This window comes from Quercus lobata, chromosome 11, assembly GCF_001633185.2.
Source record: "Quercus lobata isolate SW786 chromosome 11, ValleyOak3.0 Primary Assembly, whole genome shotgun sequence".
In the NCBI taxonomy this organism is placed as follows: Eukaryota; Viridiplantae; Streptophyta; class Magnoliopsida; order Fagales; family Fagaceae; genus Quercus; species Quercus lobata.
Window position 1 is genome coordinate 53119395 of NC_044914.1, and position 13617 is coordinate 53133011.

Sequence of the window (13617 nt, forward strand, 5' to 3'; positions counted from 1 at the left end):
TGAGTAAACAGTAGACTAATCCTGACTATGACCACGATTATCATACATAGATTCTTTGTTGATGTTCAAATTCATAACATCTTCCACAAGCTCATCCAATTTTATTTGTGCAAGTTTTATGCAAAAAAAAAAAAAAAAGTATTAGCAGTTCTAGGGTCTGTAAAGTTTCAATTTCCAATTATATTTCTTGTAAATTTTTGTAATTACTCACTTTTCTTTTTAAATTTAAAATATATGTTGGATATAAAAGGTATTTGACAAATCTAAAATAAAATAAATATTTATTTGTTAAATGAGTTAAATAAGTTGTGTTAAGTGGGTCATTTCGGGTTGACACAAATAAATTGGCGTGTCAAACGTGTCTATTGCGGGTTATGCGGGTTGACCCACTTAGGACACGTTTCTTATCGTGTCACTTTCGAGTCGACCCGTTTATGACCCAAACCCATTAAGGTCCAACCCTAACCCGAAAAAACCCGTGTCGAGTTCGTGTCGTGTTCGCGGGTTGGGTCGAACATTGACACCCCTAATTATAGTAGTAGGCTTTGACAAAACTCATTTTGTAATATGATTGATATAAGTAGGCTTTGAGCATCCCGCACACATCAAAATATGACAGATCATACAAGAACTAATACTTAGCAAATTAGTCATTCGTGCTTTGTTTGTTATTGGAAACTTTGGACTTTTATTCTCTCACATCCACTTTTGACTTTTTTTTCTTTTTTTGCCTTTTGAAATGTGTAATGTGTAAATTAGACATTAATTGTGAATATTTTTATCACTTATCTTTCTCTATAAAAAAAACAGTCAATATTTGCATAAAATAGTGGCTATAAACTAGTATAAGAGAACAATTTGCGGACAACTTTAACTAGTTTTATGGGGGTTGGATTCTATTGAAATCAACACCTCAAAAAAAAAAAAAAACACCTCAAAAAATTGGTGTATGCCCTTTTGAGCAGTGAGCACACGGTATTCTTTAGTAAAAGGCGAAAGAATAGTTCGCTTTGTGCTCACTGCATGGCTCCATATGTTGTTTCTATTAGTCATAGCAACTTATAAGCAGTCTTCATTTCATTTTGGGGTTGATCTTCTAATCGATGTGGGGCTATTCCCTTGTGTTCAGAAGTGGGTTAAACAAGCAATGAAGCAAACGAGTAATTGAACACCAATTCCATGATTGATGGAATTTGTGCACACAGTCATCATACTAGAGGAACTAGAATCACTCTTAATACAAAGAATGGTGCATCATTATGTCTGTTTCAGCAACTCTGCACAACAATTATCTATTTGGAAAATCTATATTCTATCTGTTTCATTTCCTAAGCACCCCTTCAAACAACCATCTTCTGAAATGATGCTCTTAATTTGAAAATTCTGAAATGGAGATAAGCGTTATGAAAAGATAGCACAAACAGAAAAAAAAAAAAAACAGGACAGCATACATCACACAAGAACTTGGCTTCCTTTCCACCATCTCACCCAACCTATTGTCCATGTCTGCCTATCTTTCTTTTTTTTTCTTTTCTTTCTTAAAGTTTTCCATAGCTGACTACCACAGATGGCTATCTTCTAATTTGTAATTGCCAGAGAAGCATTTTGACTATATGGGAATTTGGTTAGCAAAACTCTAAAGAGTGGTCTTAAAATAGTCACAGAAAACAACTATACAAGTAAAAAATGACCCCCTGAAATATGCCAACCTACTGACTTTTTTTTTTTTTTTTAATTGAGAGACTTAGTGCAACATCAAATTTAAAATCTTAAATGATGTCGTGCTCTGTATAATATCATATATAGGGGGAAAAAAAAAATCTTAATCTTAAATTGAAGATAATTTTAGTACCATTCCCTTTGAAAATATATGCCTTGTTCAATTCAAGAATCCATGGCCATTATGTGGCAAGATTATTGAAATATAATTACTTAGAGCCTTGTTCAATTAAAAAACCATGCCCATTATGTGGTGAGATTATTGAAATATAATTACTCAAGGAACAGGCAGCAGGTTGTTTCTCCACCATAATTCAAGGCATTTATTGAATTAAAAATAGACTATTGCCCAATTATTTGGCAGAAACAAACTAGAGACGTAACATAAGGATCGGATAAAATGAGAAATAAGGATATGTGATAGATAGTGATCCATCTTGAGTTTCTTTGTCATGGTTTCTTCAGTGAGAGTGGTCAAATGTAACCGAATGATCACCCGTGTTGACTTGATTTTCTACAAATTTTGATTACATTATTCTTACAAACTGATGTTATTGATGCATCACTGTTAACCTTCTATAAGATTAATGATATTTTGGATGATACAAATTTTATCAAGTTATAGTAGTAGGCTTTGACAATTGACAATGTCCATTTTGTAATGTAATTGATATAAGTAGGCTTTGAGCATTGAGTACACATGTACAATATAACAAACTATTCAAGAATAGTCAGCAAATCAGCCGTTTGTGCTCTATTTGTTACGGGCAATTTTGGATTTTTATTCTCTCATATCCACTTTTACACATTCCATCTGTGCTCTGTTTGTATTTGACACTTTAGACTTTTATTCTCCCACACCCACTTTTATACATTCACTTTTTAACATTGACTTTAATGTTTATACATTACTTTTATACATTCACTTTTTAACATTGACTTTAATGTTTATACATTCCGTTTGTGCTCTGTTTGTAATTGACAACTTTGGACTTCTATTCTCTCACATCCACTTTTATACATTCACTTTTTAACATTGACTTAATGTTTTAAATGTGCACTTTTTTTTCACCTTTCAAAATGTGTAATGTGTAAATTATAACTTATAACATCCGCTCCTAACGATAATTTTTTAGCATCAGACCAAAACACTAATCAGTTTTTTATATAAGCAGAAATTGATCAAAGACTTTACCAATAAGTTTTTTTTTTACCTTTTAATATGTGTAAATTAGCACATTAATTGTGAATATTTGTGTCAAAAGTTTAACTAGTTTTGTGGGGGTTGGATTCTACTGAAATCATCCCCTCAAAAATTGATGTATGCCATTTTGAGCAGCGAGCACACGGAATTCTTTAGTAAAAGGCGAAAGAATAGTTCGCTTTGTGCTCACTGCGTGGCTCCATATGTTGTCTCTCGTAGTCATATCAGCTTATAAGCAGTCTTCATTTCATTTGGAGGTTGATCTTCTAGTCGATGTGGGAGTATTACCTGATGTTCAGAAGTGGGTATAGAGTAAACAAGCAATGAAGCAAACGAGTAATTGAATTCCTATTCCATGCTTGATGGAATTTGTGCACGCAGACTTCACACTAGAGGAACTAGAATCACTCATAATTCAAGGAATGGTACATCATTATGTCTGTTTCAGCAACTCTGCACAAAAATAATCTAACTTGGAAAATCTATATTTTTAGTTAACCAACAATTTTTGGCATTTGATTCTATCTGTTTCATTTCCTAACCTCCCCTGCAAACAACCATCTTCTGAAATGATGCTCTTATTAATTTGCTAGTTTTGGATTTGCAAAAACTATATTCAACTATTAAATCTATGGAGAATGCCCAAATGAACTACCAGCTTTCACATCATAAGCCTATAGCCTATACAACTAAAAGCATCATGATTGAATTTATTCAAACAAGAAAGCTGGGGAAATATGGAACTGTATTGATTTCTCAATTTGCAATTTACGACTAACTTTACAATGAGACGAGATCTAGTGATAGTCCAATGGTACAGACACCCTCTGTGACGCCCAATAATGTCTAGAGTTCAAATTCAACTCCTCCCTCCCCCACTAGTTACCTAGCAAAAAAAAAAAAAAAAAAAAAAAAAAAAAGACAGTGATCCCAACCTTATTATAAGAGAGAAAAAGATCACAAACTAAACCATGGGTAGTGCAGGGAGTTCAGTCTCGAGAGGCACGACCTTTCCATTTCTTCGTATTTCTCTATAGCAATCAATGAAGCTTGTTATAACCAAGAGTAATGAAGCTAGAAATGAAATGATGTAGATCACAAAATTCACGATACGGTAATCTGGCATTGAATAAATAGGGAAGCGAATTCCTTCAAGCAATACAAGAAAGAATATACAACAAGAAGATATGGGGCAAGCATAAATTACACAATAATTGATCTTCCTCTCGTTCCTCTCTCCAATTATCGGGGCCAGCCTATTCTCCAAGTCCGCCATATCTTCTTCTTCTTCTTCTTTTGGTTAAGATGATCTGAGATTCTCCAGATAAATCAACAATAAAATTTAAATTATTAAAATCTTACCCATTCATTTGTCAAATGAGTGTTTTAGATTTTGTCACGTTATCAATAATTAAACTAGTATTAGTCAATGATTTTAACTGTCGATGCTAAATATGTGTTAGTCAAATGTATTTTTTAAAAATTTCCGGAGAATTCTAAAGGATCCTATTCTCTGGTCATGATATTAGATTTCTCTTTTTTTTTTTTGGGTAATATACTAGATAGGCTAATATTGAATCATTGGGCCCAAATTGGGGCCAAAATGGCCATATATTACTATTTGGCAAAATATTTAGCAATAAACCACTGTTTGTGAAATATTTTGCAATCTACCACCTTTTTGAAACTTAAGTTTGTGAAACTCAAGTTTGCTGTAGAACTCGAGTTTTAGAAACTCAAGTTTTTTTAAAAAAATAGCCTTCAAATTTGTTGTGTTATTTTTTATGGAACTCGAGTTCCATAAAAAATTTTCCAAAGAGCTCGAGTTTCACAAATTTGAGTTTTAAAAAAACTAGCCGAGAATCCGCGCGTTGCGCGTGATAATTATTTTTATAGTGGTTTTATTAATTTTTTTTTTTTTTTTTTACAGTTTAAACTAATATAATAATGAGTAATGTATTTCGTAATTATATTTTTATTTATTATATTATAGGAACAATCATAAATGTAATATAGAAACAATCCAAAACACCAAAAAAAAATGTAAACTAAAAAAAATTAATAAAACTTAACAATGATTAATTGAACCAATATTAGGATTTTTTTTTTTTTTTTGATAATCTATTAAGGTTATTTTCTTTGTAGAAATTATAATTTCAGCCACCCAAAACATATTATCAAATAAACAATTATTAGCAAAATCTAAGAATTAAATTTCTATATATGCATTGTTATAAAATAATAATAATAAAAATAAAATTGCAAAAGTTAAAATTTGTCACCTATCCGTTTATTTTGGTTTGGTTAACCTTTACTTTTCTTTAAATAAATGGCATTATAGAGTACTTCTAATACATCTATTAAGAATACTTTGTTCACCACAAAAGATTAGAAAATAAACAAAAATTAGTAAAGTCTCATAGTTTAACATCTAAATTGAGCACTATAAAAAATCATACTATGTAACAGAATAAATACCAAATTATCCAAATCATGCTATGTAATAGAATAATATTATATTTTTATATGTTATATTTAATTCTTTAGAACGCAATAGGATAACATTTAACCCAAAAAAAAAAGAGTTTCAAACAACAACAACAACAACAATTTAAAAAACAAAACTAAATCACAATTTAAAAAACAAAACTAAATCGCATTAACCCAAAATAGAGTTTTAAAGAATATACAAAATTATCAACCTAAAGGAGAGATGCAAGAAAAATAAAAATAAAAAAATCCACCAAAAAATTTAGAGAGAGAGAGAGAGGGAACCTTTTTTTTGTGAGGGAAAAATATGCATAGAATAGAAGAGATAGTGACAAATTTATAGTAAGAGGGTGTGAATAAGAAGAGACAAAAATAAAAGAAGATGAAGGGAAAGAAGAAGAATAATATTAATGTACAGAGTAGTGGGAAAATGAAAAGGTAAGGGAGGGAGAAAAATTGAAGAAGTAGTGGAGAGATGAAATGGTAAGGGAGAGAGAAAGGTTGGAGTAGTGTAAATATTAAAAATAAATAAATGTTAAAAACAAAAAGGCTTCAACGTTGTTGTTGTTTTTTTGTTTTTTTTTTTTTTTTTTCCCTCTCCTTTAAGCTGAAAAGGCCCACACAAAACCCTAAAGCTGAACTGAAAAAGCTTTGCGTTGGGCTTGATAGTGGAACTAAATAAATAAGAGGTGGACTGGATTAATTATACAGATTTATTATAGGGTGATAGTGGAAGTAAATAAATAAGTAGTGTGCTGCATTTATAGGGCTGAAAATTATAAAAACCATTTTAAAATTGTAGGACAAATTATATTTTAAAAAAAAAAAAAAAAAAAAAAAGAATGACGTGGCAGCTAATGTGACGCAACATGAGAGCAACAGCATTAAACATTACGCTTCAGCTTTTAGTAATATATAGATATAGATGGTAGATCCCTAATTATTTTGCAAATAATAGTAAATCCATACATATTTTGCCAAACAGTAGTACTTGGCCATTTGGCCCAAATTGGGACAAAGGATTTTTATTCCTAAAGTGAAAAGGCCATCAGTTGCTCAAAACTCAAAAGTTGGTATATAAAATGAGAACATGACTTAAAATGCATAGCTTGCCGAGTCATTTATTTTTATTTATTTTTTATTTTGAAAACCAACTAGACTTCATTCATTTAAAAAAGTAGAATCCAAATACAAAGCATCACGAGCTGGTGGTGGCGAATCCTCCAACCACACAACTTCCTCATCTAAGACACTAGTCGCAAACCAATGCTACACACGGGAACCTACCTATTTGTGTAGCAGATTAAAATAATTTTTATAAAATCCTAACTTGATTATGAAACCATACCATCACATAAATTACCTCGGTCTTTTATGTTCAAATTTGATAAAGAAGCCATTGCTTGAACGTGCAATGGTTATAAAATCCTAACTTGATTATGAAACTATACCATCACATAAATTACTCTAGTCTTTTATGTTTAAATTTGATAAAGAAGTTGGCTTGCAAAAAATTCAAATATTGCAAAAAAAATATCGAAAATTCAAATATAAAACTTTCAAAATGCCAAAAATTATTAAAGAATCAAAAGATTCACTATATAGAAATTATTGAAACAAAACAATATATATATATATATATATATGTGACCATACAATAGAGAAATATAAGAGAAAGATATGTTATCTTCAAAAGAATGATCCTTGGTTATACTGTTGAAATCTGCCAAATTGTTTCAAATATTACAAAAATAGTCAAAACCTACAAATTATAGAAACAACATAAAAAAAATAAAAAATAAAAAAAATAAAAAAAAGTGACTATAGTGTTACCTTTAAAAGAAATAATTCATCACTATAGTCGTGGAAATCTGTCAAATAGTTTCAATATAGCAAAATAATATCTCAAAAATTCATATGTTAAAACTTCTGAAATGCCAAAAAATATTAAAGAATTAGAAGATTCATTATTTAGAAATTATTGAAGCAAAACAAAATGTATATATAACTACACAATAGAAAAATATAAGAAAAAGATGGGTTATCTTAAAAAAAAATAATGCATGGCTATAATTGTTGAAATTTTCCCAACAATTTCAAATATTACCAAAAAAAAAAAAAAAAAAAACCCAAAAATACATATGTCAAAACTTATCAAAGGCAAAAAGAGTTAAGAATTAAAAGATTCAGAACTTACAAATTATAGAAACAAAGCAAAAAAATATGTGACTATTGTTATAAATTCAACCAAAAATTGAAGTTTGATAGATCTAAAAGCACCCACAACTAACATTGGATAGCACATGATCAAAAAACTTAAATTTGTAAACAATCTTAAAACCAAAGCAATAAAAATTGGAATTGCATATAGTCTTATTAGCCATAAAAACCTACGAAATACAAAGATTCGTCATATGATAGATCTAAAGACACCCACAACTAATATTGGATAGCACATGATCAAAATCTTAAATTTGTAAGCAAATCCTAAACCCAAAGCAATAAAAATCAGAACTGCATATGGTCTTATTAACTCCTACAAAATAAAAAGATTTTTTTTCTTGATTTGTTTCCTGATCTTACATGAAGTTAGCTCTGGAGAAGTTCATTGTGTTGGGATCATGAGCCATGAATTGGTTCATCAATTGTTGCTTTTGGATCTTATTACTTGTGGGACAGCGCATCTGCTTTTTTTTTTTTTTTTTTTTGGAGAGAAATAAAAATGCTTCATTAGTAGTTTAAATCCAGTTCTGCCATTGGATTTACAACAAAGAAAACAATTAAATAAATGTTCTAAGGCATCCTATAAAGGAAGAGACAATCTTATACTGATGTAGACTGTAATAAGATTCACTAGTAATAGAGATAACAATGATTTATAACATGATCTCGCAAAGAGCTTTTGAACCTTCAACAAAGCAATATCTGATAGAGGGCCTCATAATATTAGAGGGATGGGAAATACTTGTTTAGATTAATGAAGGGCAGGGAATAAAATTCTTCACTCCTCGTGTCACCCTTGCAGGACCGGAACTTGCCCACCAATGTTTACCTCTATCTTTCCTGACTGTAGGGTCTCGATGCAGTGTGTTATCCAAGAAATATGCCACGCAGCCAGCAACAAAAGGTTTGGATGCAGTGTGTTACTAATATATGCCACAAATCTACTTTTGATCAAACATCATCTTTCTCCACAAATAATTTTTGGTTTACACGTTTGTATTTTGGGTTTTAGGTCTTCTATACAAGCAATTCTTAAATAGGAGAGAGTAGAGGCGGTGGGAGAGTGTTATTGTATTTGGCTAGAAGTCTAACTTGTGTTAGAGTCTTTTTTTCATTAATTAATAATAATATTTATTTAAGTAATGTTGACGTGGAAAATTGTGGGAGTTTCAAAAGTTTCGGTTTTATATATATATATATATATATAGATTAGCATAACATTTATTGTTTTCGTTCTCATCATTTTATTATATAAATCTTATAATTTGATGTGTTAATGTGTTAAATTTTGGCAAGTTATATTTTGTAATTATGAGGTGATTTCTCATGTATATATCCTTAAATTATAAAATTGAGCAATTATTCTCCTAAAACAGGACACTATAGCAACATTATAGCAAGTAACTCGTTCTACATGTCTGTGCCATTAGAAAACTTAGTATTTTGTGGGTTCTAGTTAGCTCAATTGATAAAGTCTCTGATGGTTGAATAAGAAATCTCGAGTTCAATTCTCATCTACATCAAAAATCGATTCGTGTCTTAGTCTAATGATAAAATTAAAACTATTATCAAGATCGAATGTCATAGGTTGAAAATCTCTATAAATAAAATAAAATAATAATAATAAAACTTGTATTTTAGCCTTCTCTGATCGGTATTCTAGCCTTCTGATCACATCATTAACCAAATATTTAGGACAAGGATCCTTTAATTGGCAATCCCTTAGTATTTCAGGTGTAAGTAAGTTAGTGGGTGAAACATTTGAAACTTGGTATTCTAGCCTTCGTGTCATCATATCATTATGGAGATGTTATGGAAAGAAGCACATTAATCACAAAAAACTTGTAGAAAGCATTTTCTGTTGGTATTCACGGTTAGTCACTATTAAAATAGGCCTAACCAGGTAAGGATAAATTGCAATTAACCTATTATTATATGATACTAGATGATGTTCCGTGCGATTTGTGGACTACTTTACATTTCATTTGAAATCATTTTTATGTATATTAAAACCTACATATAATACTTATTTTATTATATAATATTTATGTTTGTCCATAATATTGTTAAATACTTTGAAACATGATTTTTTGATGGGATACTAGGCGATCCGAAATTTTTTTGAATGATATTCAAGAAAAGAGTATTCTAAAAAAATTCATAGAATTAGAGGAACTCTTTTTAATTCATATTTTATTTTTATTTTTAAAATTTTATAACACTATAAGACTATAACATATTATAATATTTACCATTAAAAGTAGATTTTATATTTTAAACTGATTAAAAGTAGATTTTATATTTATCCCAAAAAACAAACTAATTAAATGGTTTTGAAATCTTCAAATAGGAATTTAAAGCATAAATTTAAGCAACCTCCCAAACACTTCCTTAACCAATCTATTCTCACAACCAAATATGGAGACCTCAATTGCAAATACTCAATTCATTATCTTAATGAAATTAAGGAAATTGTTTGTAAGTATCAACATAAATTAAAAAAAAAAGAAATTAAACAAAGAAAAATTGGCTAAAAACACATCCAATTATCAAAATTTATTTATTTTTAGTTAGGCTTCTATAAACTTTTTTTTTTTTTAAATATGAAAAATACTTTGAAATCATTATTGATTTTTATTTTTATCACTATGGCTCATACCACATAAAATAGCAGTAAAAAAAACCTACAAAGAAACCTAAAAATTATGAGTTCTAACACAAAATAAAAAAAAAAATAGCTAACTTCATAAATAATCAATTAGAATGTTTGTGTTTGTGTGTGTTTTATAGTTAGCTTGTTTCTTAAAATAAAAAATAATAAAATGTTTCTTTTTCTTTTTCTTTAGTTCTAAAACAAAATACATTTATGACTTTCTCAAACCAAAATACCAAACACCCAAAAACTCAAAGCGAATCACAACCTTCACAAAATCCACAATGCTTGACTTCAGTATCAAAATCATAAGTTACTTTCACTGAATAAAAAATGCAAGCCCCCTTCCTTGGTCATAGCCTACTCATACAAGTTAGGATCAAAGGGAATTGCAATGTTGGTGTTATGTAGATGTCGTTGAAAGATTGAAGGTAAATGACATCATTTTTGGTCTGAGCGTATTTGAGATGGGATGGCATGAAGGGCTGTGAGCATGTGTATATAAAGGAGTAGAAGTTAAAAGGGTGAATGGAAATGTAAAGAGTTTTGTGTGAGAGAGAGAGGAAAAGTCTTAAAATATTGAACCAAATAAAATAAATAGTAGTCTTAAAACATTGAATAAAAAATGTAACAAAAAGTAGTCTTGAAACATTGAATCAAAGGAAATAAAGAGTCTCTATTTTTAAATTTATTCTTACCTCTGAAGTGATTTAAGAGTATTTCAATTATCTTCATAGTGTGCACCAAATGATAGAATCCTATGCTTTCTCGCATGAGATCTCTACTTTTATATATATATTGTACGGCACCGAGATCCCAAGACCCATATGGGCCCTAGGCCTAGGCCCAACAGAACAGCCCCATTGCCCTAAGCCCTTCTTGAAACTGCCTTCATGTAAAAACAAGTTTTGGGCCTTGAATCCTGAGAAGTGTTCGGCATAAGCTTTCTCGAACAAGCATATGAACTGTGTCCGGGAAAATCATGAAATGCTCGGGAAACTACATTACCGAGCACAATTGACTAAGCTGGAACCAAGGTCCAAGGCCATAATTGTTGCATCCCACTCTCACCTAAACACCCACTTAAAGCAGATAATATTGGACCTTCAATAGCACTAGTGGTGGCTGTAATCATAATCTTCCCACTAACCTTGGCTATAAATAGCAGAAGTTTGGGAAGAGGAAAGGGTTCAGAAAAATAGAGAGAAAACAATCAAGGAAGAAGAGAGATTGAGTGTTGCTTTGAGTCTCTCTGCCGAGAACGACCCAGAGTAGGAAATCTTGAAGCCCACTACAAATAAATTGTGAGCCCAAGTGAGTTAAAGCCCAATAGTCTCATCTCTGGTTCCCACATATATATATATATATATATATATATTATAGGCGAAAACAATATTTTAGAACTTACATTTTGGGATCATAGTCAATTTGGTCTCATTGTTAAGTTACTAACGGAAAATACCAACATGGCAAAAGGTTTGCATTGTTGGCATGCTTAATATTAAAAAAATTAAATATGATGCTAACTTGTTTAAATTTTATGGCCGTATCAACACTAAGATGGCAAAAAAAGCCACGTCATCTTTCAAAAATAATTTTCTTTTATTTACAATTTTTTTCCTTTTCTTTATTTTTTCTTTTTGTTTTCTCACAATTTCTTTAAAATTTCATTTTATTTTCTCACATTCTTCACTATCTTTCTCCAAACCCAAATAAGGTCGTCGTCTCTCTCATTAACTGCGTGCACTCATACTCTTCTTTGTATAGAGATGATTTGGTTGAGAAAGCTATCAAACCTCTACTAAAGTTTCTCTAGCATACCAACTCAAATTACTCAATGAACCCAACTCCAAATTTCTCTTTTTTATCTTATGAAAGTGTTAGCTTGGTGTCTTATCACTTTAGAGTCCATTAAAAAGCTTGGATTTTTTGAGCTAAAAAATTTCAATGCGTTAGTCAGTATAGTCCAAAAGAGAAAAAACTCATGAGCACAAGAAGCTATCTTTCATGGAATCCAAGCTCGTAGATCCTTTTCCAACAAGGCCAACCCCATTACCATAAATTGCTCAACCCCCACTTCACTCTTCTGTTAGTTACTCTATTCCTACCATTGTGACCAAAAACCCACATCACCCACTTGCCCAAAAAATTTATAGATCTGGGTTCTAATACCCCAGTGCATAGTAGATCCTATCCCACTCCTCTCAAAGCACAAAACCTAAGTGGGTCACAAGCTTATGCTGATCTGATGAGTCCTCCTGTGAATCCCATCATCGCCAATGCCATTGCACGATCTGTGCAACTTTCGTGCTTAGCTCATGTTCTAGTTGCCACCCACATAAGGTCGTAATTTTCGGTTGATCTTTGAGAAGTTACGATGGTGGTGAGGAATAATGTAACTTATATTAATGCTATTGACCGGTGGTTAAGGTGAGGAAGAGGAGATTGAGAAAGATGGAGGCCTTAGAGCATTCTCATCATGTTATAAATGCTAAAATACTATTTTTAGCATTTTTTTAGCATTTATAACCACAAAAACCTACTCCATCAAAGATACCATATGCTAAAAAATTTGACATCTTGTTACAGTAAGCTCTCATTTTTTTAGAGTGCACTATAGCAAGATGTTACAATTTTTTATTTTTACTATTATTTTTTTTTTTTTGCTATGAGAGAGAGAGAGAGAGAGAGAGAGAATAAAAAATGAATAAAAAATAATAAAGAACGAATATATAAATGAAATGGTAAAAAAATAGAAGTTTTAATGTTAGGGGTATTGTAAAATAATGTGTTAAATGCTATAAAGTTAGGTTTTTAGATGCTAAATGTTAAAATTTTAAAAAACTCTTGATGAGAATGCTCTTATCTGGGTTTGGACAAAAACAGTGAACAATGTTAAAAAATAAAATGAAATTTTAAAGAAATTTTCAAAAAGCTAAAAGAAAAAATAAAGAAATGAAAAAATTAGTGAATAATAGAAAATTATTTTTAAAAGATGATGTGGCTTTTTTTGCCATCTCAGTGTTGACGTGGCCATAAAATTTAAACAAGTCAGCATCTTATTTAATTTTTTAATATTAAGCGTGCCAACAATTCAAACCGTTTGCCACGTAAACATTTTCCGTTAGTGACTTAACTGTAGGGACCCAAAATGATTGCAAGTTGAAAATAACAGAGAGCAAATTGATTGCTATCAAAATGTAGGGACCAAATTGACTATGACCCCAAAATGTAAGGACCGAAATAGTTTTTTTGCCTATATTATATACTAACCACAGATCCATGCGATTTGTGGAAATAAATAATTATTTTGTATTTGTAATATAAT

The 13617-nt window shown here is 30.6% G+C and overlaps 1 non-coding gene and 1 pseudogene across 1 annotated transcript; both read right to left on the reverse strand.

The window, feature by feature from the left end:
- Positions 1-910: 910 nt before the first annotated feature.
- LOC115969693 lies at positions 911-1029 on the reverse strand (annotated as a pseudogene).
- A 1977-nt stretch (positions 1030-3006) lies between these two features.
- On the reverse strand, positions 3007-3122 carry LOC115969696. Its single transcript, XR_004087047.1, has one exon. It is a non-coding gene; the product is annotated as a U5 spliceosomal RNA (small nuclear RNA).
- Positions 3123-13617: the final 10495 nt, after the last annotated feature.